We start from the raw sequence: 7,369 nt of genomic DNA, 5'->3' as shown, positions 1-7,369 counted from the left end.
AAATTACACATTAGATTTTGAAGGCTTAGTACCAAAAAGTGCAAAATGTTTTTATGGTAAGTAGATGTTGAAATGACACTAGTTGGGATCTACTAGGTTAAATAAAATACAGTATTAAAATTAATTTTGTATGCTTCATTTTTATGTAACTCCCAGGAGATTTTATATTACATTTATATATTGTTTTAGTCCATTTTGTGTGCTAACAAAATGTCTGAGGCTAGATATATTGTATGAGAAAGAGGCTTATCAAAAAGAGCTCACAGTGTTGGTGGTCCAAGACCATAGTGCTGGTATGCACTCAACTCTGGTGAGCGTCTCCTCACTCCATCACAGTATGGTAGATGGCATCATGGTAGAAGCAAGAGAGAGAAGGAGCTTATGTGGTGGGACAGGAAGTGAACGCACGAGATTGTGGAGAAGTCAGGGTCAATCTTTGTGTAACAACTCACTCTCACGGGAGGAGTTCACTCTGTCAGACCTGCATGAATCCCTTCTGAGGGTAGTGGCCCCAGTGACCTAACCACTCTGCATTAGACCCCACCTCTTAAAGGTTTCACCGTTGCAACACCACCACGTGGTACCAAGCTTTTAGCTTGTGAATTTCTAGAGGACATACTCAAGACATATCCACATCATGATTTATACATAATTTCATATATTTGTACTGAACAACACTGATCTAGATGAATGCTATTCTTTGGTATAGGTATTCCTAGGGCATTTTGATACTCCTAGTCAAAGATATTTGAAGATACTGGGTAGCTAGTGGCAGTAATGGCACCGATTTAGTCTCATCTCTCTCTAACCATGCCCTGCAGACTCTGAATTTGGTCATGTGACTTCACAAACGTGAGTTAAGGCCTCATCAGAGGACTGAAGACTACCTGTGCATTTGAGGTGCCCTCTGTCATTGCTAGGACCCTAAATACCAACCAAACCAGTGAAGCCAATTTCCAAAGGGGGGAGATGCCATAAGGAAATAGAGGCCATTTAGTCTTACACGTCCCAGCCCCAGTGCCCACTGACTTCAACCATGAACCTAAGCCTAGACAAGATCCGCAGAAGTGTCAACCAAGCAAATGCCAAAACCAAAGGAATAATACATCATTGTTTCAAATCATGAAATTTTGATATAACTTTCATGTAGCAAAGAACAATTGATTCAGTACTTTATATGTTTCATATAAAGATTACTGTATATATAGTGAGGATCAGTCATACTGAATGAATCTAGTAAAACTGCTGAAAATTCTCCAATTTCTCTTTTGACTGGATTTTAAGCTACCCAAATCTGCCACCTGAATGCCATTTCATGCCAGTGACCTCTCCCTTAGCTTCACCTACTTATCATGAGATCCAAAATTCACACTCTTTAGTTTCAAGAAGCTTCCTCCTCTCCTAACCAGTTACAGTACAGACTCTTGCCTTATGAAATAGGGTTTATTGCCTGTACAATGAGCAACTTTTCACAGGTAATGTGACTAACAAGTACAAGGTAAGGCTTTATGCATCCTAGGTCTTACTTCTCTCTAGAGTTTCCCAGCTGACTGGACCTCTAAGCCAGAAGCCTCCTCCCAAAGGGGGGAGCAGCAAATATTAAAAAAAGGGGATGTGTAGTTCCAACTAATTAGATGTCTTATTTAGGGCAGTTAGCAATGTCATAAACAAAATTGTTTATGAATTATACTCTACAAAAAAATACAAAGAACTTGTGACTGGAGTCTGATATCTACATACAGGGGTAAGGGGAAAAACTGAGAACCAAGACCTGTCATGTAAAGGTACAAGATCCCAAAGATGAGTGTAACTGTACTGTGTACCTAAAATGTACCAATAAACTCAATGAGGAAAAAAAATATGGTATAAAAATATTTTTAATTAGCTCTAGCCTTCCATATAAAAATTTGTCACAATCAACTTCTGAAACTTACATTAACCCTTTTGGAAAACTATTTCAATTTTAAAAGTGGCTAGGTTTTCAGCACTGAATTTTATTTGTAGAACAAATTACTTGGGACTAACCACAAATAGAGTAAGAGCCAAAGATCCAGGTTATTGATAATGCTCCAAGCTCTCTATTTGTTTGTAGACTGGACACACTGGTTTGAAAGCCAAACCATATGCTGACTCTATCTTATCTACCATAACTACAGAAAATTAGATGGACATGAATACTGTTTATAATTTCAAATTACTAACCACATCAGGATGAACACACTATTTTCTACACCACCCTTGAGAATTATAGGTTCCCATTTTAATCTACAAATGTTTAGTTACATATTTTAAAAACGTTTGCTGATGAGTATAATGAGATTCAAGATCACTCAAATATGGACCAATCTATTCTTGTTAATATTAATAAAAATACCACTTGTAACTGCCCTGCTCTATGTTACATAAAGGCTATCTCACTCATCTGTTATAGCAACCATACTGAGCAGAAACTGCTCCACTTTGCACTTGAATTCAGGAAAGATTCTCAGAAGTCAACTTTCCCAAAGGCAAACCAGAGCAGCAGAGCCCTGTTAATTCTGGGGTCTGTCCAGGTCAGAGATGGCACTGATCCTGTCTATACCTCAGCCCTCACATCAGGAAAATAAGAGGGTCCACGTGCATGTTCTCTAGGCTTCGGCCTACCCATCATCTGTTATTTGGAAGTGCCATCCTCCATTGTCAGACATTCTAAATTCTAGTCTTTCTCACCTGTGACAGGGTCAGGAGCCCAAGTATATCTGGCAGTTGTTGGCTTTATGTGTTGCTGTGGATCCAAGTGAACCGAAAAACTGATAAAATGCCTCACTGATGGCATTAAGCTTCACAAACAACTGACAAGTTTTGCAAGTTTAACAGGCTCTTTCTTGAACTGCATCTACAAAGTGGAGACGGGAGATGCCAGACTAATGAGAAAATGCCCATTCTCATAAGCTTATGCTTGGAAATGTTTCCATTTTATAAGGTGATTTTGAGGTTGATTAGATTTTAAATCACTCTCCTGCCAGACATAGAGTAAGCAATATGCACTCCGGTATGCATCGATATCATGTGCTTTTGAAGTCAGTATGAAATGTTAATGATGTGTGCAATGCCTTGATTTCTCATAGTGTAATTGTTTCAAGGACATTTATCCCATTTCTGTCTGCATAAAACATAACCAAGAACATCAGCTAGGCAGAAAAAGAACTTTTCAGAGTAGTTCTGCACTCTTTTCTACTCTTAGCAATGAGCAACAGTGAATGAATATACCCTGCCACGCAAGGGTGCAATGGGCTATTACTCTCCAGGGAGGGAAGATATGCCCTAAAAGTAAGGAAAGATATTCTTGTTTTGTATACTTATATTTTACTCCCAAGTCTGGAGTATCTACCAATCAAAGCTGCTTGTTAATTTACTAATATTCACTTCATCCAAAATGAAATGGCCCACACCTCTATTTTTTGCAGACTAAAATTTCCTCTATTCCAATCTAAACTTCCTACTTTTTTTAGTTTCCTACTTAAATGATATGGACTACCCACAAGCAATTGTTGTTTGTGTCACTAAATTCAATGCATTTCTCCCACATACATAGAATTCTATCACACAACATTGTAAACATAGCATTAGGTCATTCATAGAATGGTCTTCTCCCCTTAGCAATCGCTGGAAAGGGTATTCAGAATTCCAGGAAGAAAATGAGAAAATGTTTCTTAATATTTCTTAGAGTACTGTGCTCAATGGCATATGAAACTGAATTATGGTAACTTTATGCTACCTTTAACAACTGCAGTGTATTCCCTTCCATGATTATATCTTTTAAATTTTTCTTGACTCATTTCATTTATTTATTTCTCCTCATGAACTTCAAACTCATCTACCCCATCCTAATCTGACTTTCTATGGAAATTGAGTTGAATCTATAAATTTAGAACGTTACCATAACTATAGTTCTTAGTTTTTCCATTTAGAACTTTAATCCAATGGTTAGCTGTGTGGTAAAAGAAAAATTTGGGGGCAGGGGATTTAGCCTGCCTCACAAGTTCAATCTCTAGTACCAAAAAATAAAAAAATTTAGAAAAAGATAAATTTTGTCAAAAACAAAATACTTAAGAGATTTTAAAATACCATATTCAACCTTGTAATTATCTTAAATATCTAAAAGATCCATTCTAGGCACAGTAAACATTTTTTTGTCCCCAAGTAGACAGGAATGGAAAAGGTTGAAGACAAGCAGGCAATATGGGACAGTGATATATCGGACCTCTGAAAGCCGTCCCTCCACTGATACCTCACCTGTGTGAACAAGGCAGCTGTGAAGCTAAGCTGCAAAGGGTGGGAACCCTAGAAGGCAAAACTTAGGCACAGTTTTTAAAAAGTGGGGTAGTAGCCTATGATGATTTTTGATACATAAAGAGGGATAACGAATAGATTCATATTTAAATGGCCAATTACCTCATATGAAATGAAATAAGACATTTAAAAATGATGTATATTATCACAGCAGCACTATTCACAGCAGCAAAAAGGTAGAAGCAACACGAATGTTCTTTGATGAATGGATAAACAAAATGTGGCATAGGATGGAATATTATTTGGCCTTAAAAAGGAAGAAAATCCTGAAATATGTCACAAAATGAATAATCCTTGAAGATATTTTTTAATTAAATAACCTAGTCACAAAAGGACAAATACATAACTCCACTAATGTAAAATACCAAAACTAGTTAAATGCATTGAGACAGAAAGTAGAATGGTAGTTATCAGCAGTTAGAGGAGGGCAAAGATAGTTAATTAAAGGGTATGTAGATTTTCAGTTTTGTAAGATGCAAAGAGTTCTGGATACTGACTTGCTTAACAATATGAATGAACTTAGCAGTACTGAACTATACCCTAAAAATGGTCAAAATGGTCAATTTCGTCATATGTATTTTGTTACAATTTTCAGATGATCTATGCTATCTCCTGTTTTGTGTTATTATGGAGGAATTTTACAAAACATCTTTTGTTTATGTAACAAATATATCCATCACAAGCTAGGCTAGTGACGGTGTTCAGGCCCCTATCCTCCAGGCATTAAAATATGAAGAGACTGAGGATGCCTCCAAACAGCAGGCTCATCTGGCGGTTCCCTCTTGGCCTGCTACAGTTTGCATGCGATTTTTCAGGATGAAGTCATTACAGAAGTTTGCAACTTTGTGCAAGGTAGCAGCAGCTGTCAGCCTGCACAGACTGACCGGGGACCCCATCTGTCTCTTCAGGATCAGTCACTAGGGGCCCACAGCCTACTTCAGGCAATCAATAGATCCTTGCATTACCACAGGACCCCTCTTCAGAAAAGAAAGCTATTGTAGGTCTACAGGTCAGCTTACGTGGTTACTAATCTCAGCAATAATTTATTCTGGCCACAATGGGACTGCTTTGTCTCTCACTCAACCTGACAATGAACACAGGAACCCATGGAACAAAGAGTTTGGCTCTATAATCAATGCTGTGCTTAGTGCATTGCCACAGGAGATCCCATGGGCCTGTATTTCTTTGTCATAAATTCTTAGACCTATTCCATACCTTACTATTTTCTATGCTGAAAAAAATACAAATATTCAAAAGCAAAACTTGCTTGTGGATATCCACATAATAGTCTGTTTTGGACGGGCAGCCATCTGTCAGAGGGTTCTGTGAATACCATGGGAAAGAACACAGGGCAGAAGGGGATGAGTGATTTCTTGAGTGAGCCAGGCACTAAAACAGGTTTGAAGACAGAACATAAGAGAGTTCCTTCCCTCAAAGTGACTAGAAAATAAGATGATTTGAGTTATAAGGAATTGTGGTAAGTGCTATAGCAGAAAAAGGATTTTGGAAGCACAAAATAGGAACCAGGAGATGAAGACACCGTCTTGCTGTGAGATGGTGACATGGTCATAACCCAGTCGGGGAGCACTGTAGGAATGGAGAACAGACAGACCCTGGATCCTGGCCTTCCGCTTATTAAAAGCATGACTTGGGTGTTCTTCTGGGACAACCAGGACTTCAAAGCCATTTTTGCTGTGACCTATGTCTCTAATAGATGCCGGGTAGGTAACTAAGAGAGCAAAGTTCATTTCATATCCTTCATTATTATAAATCTTGTGTCAAATCTCTTCTGAACTCTGCATATGGAAGTGTTGAGCATTTTTAGTGTCTGTTTAAAACTGGCAAAACACAGTTTATTTCCCCCGAATTTGCATATTTTCACCCCCAGTCAAGATTGAAAACACCAGTTTGGGGCATTTCCAGGGACAGTCAGCTACAAGCAGAAGCCTCCAGCCATTGTCCCAAACCTGCAATCACCTAGATGTCAGGAAAAGTGGAGTTGTGAGACTACCACAACAGAATTATTCCAGTCCTGGAAATTAAATCATTGCTCAGCCATGAAGATTCTAGAACTATGACAACAGGATTGAAGTAATGATTGACCTGACCCAGCCCACTAGCCAAGCCTTAAAAGCTGTCCTCCTGACTTTGTTGGTGAAAAAGTCTGAACCCATGTAGCACAGAGTGCCCTCTCCAGCTACCTAAGCAGGAGTCCTTTACTGTTTCCCCGCTATCCTTCAAGTGAAAGCTTTGTTCTGGAAATTTGTGCTTTACTTTAATTTCCAGTATCATCAAAAGCAAGAACTCATGCTGAATGGAAACAGAGGGAAGTGGTAGGCAGAGCACAAGGGAATGAAAAGGGTCTATGCAAAGGTCTAGAGACAAAGGAACACATGCTTTGGGAAGAGGAGGAGGAAAATTCCTTTTCCTTGGGTTACAGCATGAGAAGGAGGGAATCAAGGTCCCCACTGCCCCTTTGGGGGGTGCTGGTAGGACCCTGTCTGGTGACACTGTTACCAGATGAAGAGTACCCATGGGGCTTCTTTCCACGTTTGTGAGGTTGCAAACAAAGAATAGCACAAATCATTCAGAAAAGACAGTGAGAGTGTGTATTTGTGGTAGGTGGAAAAGAAGTACCCTCTACAGCATGCGAGTGGGCTGGCAAAAAAGCTCACAGCAGCCCTCAGAATAACAGGAGGGGTCTTTGTACGCAAAATCCCCAAGTTATCTTCCTCTCCTACAAATAAGGTCCTGAGGCAGCTGTCCTATCGAATACTCACTTGGCCTTATGCCATGTGTAAACTGTCCTACAGGAAAGCTCACTTGGCTTCCCGCCATCTGTGAATGAAGGGTCAGAAACAGCCTCTTTGGATCGGTTGTGCCCACACCCAAATAAGAGATTGTAAAGGGCATCTTCTGATTCGTCCTGCCAACAGCACGCATAACAATAACATCACTTTATTGAGAGTGTTCCTCTCCTTGGAAGTGTTTCTCACCTTTGCCCCGCCATAACAGTGCTTTCAAAAACTTAGTCTCA

The sequence above is a fragment of the Fukomys damarensis genome, unplaced genomic scaffold (assembly GCF_012274545.1).
Source record: "Fukomys damarensis isolate Sample0158 unplaced genomic scaffold, DMR_v1.0_HiC HiC_scaffold_18, whole genome shotgun sequence".
Taxonomy (NCBI): Eukaryota; Metazoa; Chordata; class Mammalia; order Rodentia; family Bathyergidae; genus Fukomys; species Fukomys damarensis.
Note: the sequence above shows the minus strand (reverse complement) of the source record.